This window comes from Myotis davidii, unplaced genomic scaffold (genome assembly GCF_000327345.1).
Source record: "Myotis davidii unplaced genomic scaffold, ASM32734v1 scaffold1335, whole genome shotgun sequence".
NCBI classification, from domain to species: Eukaryota; Metazoa; Chordata; class Mammalia; order Chiroptera; family Vespertilionidae; genus Myotis; species Myotis davidii.
This window is the reverse complement of record NW_006290669.1, coordinates 427,915-428,446: the sequence shown is the minus strand read 5'-3', so window position 1 is coordinate 428,446 and position 532 is coordinate 427,915.

Here is a 532-nt window from a genome sequence, read left to right as displayed (position 1 = left end):
ACACGCTTACGTAGGAGCCCAGGATAGCCCTGGCAGTTACAACTTCCTTCAGTGTTACCTCTGTGACTAAGGGTTCCTCCCTCCACATAAAATGCCTCTGCCTTCCAGCTCTGAAAACTGTCCCTCCACATGGGGAAGAGTCCCTCTCACCTGCTCTCCCATGGGGATGGTGAGAGTGGGAGGAACGGAGGAGAGAACAGTGGTGTCTCCAGCAGCAGGCACAGGACCTTACCAGCACAGCTCTGGTGACCTCACAAGCAGAAGTCCCCCTAGATGTCTGTGCAGTGTCCAAGCTGTAGTTGCTCAAGAAATCATGGCTCAAACATGCAAATGCAGCTAATTACTAGCCTTTCTTTCAATCATCAACCTGCCCTGATGCAGGTAGGAATGATGGGTACTGTGCCACACACTCCTATGGGTACATCTTGGCTTAGATAAGGTGGGTTACGTGCTGCTCCGTCACCAACCGGCATGGTGATTTTTATATTCTGGGATCTCAAAAAGCATTTGCTAAACAAACAAGTGATAACTA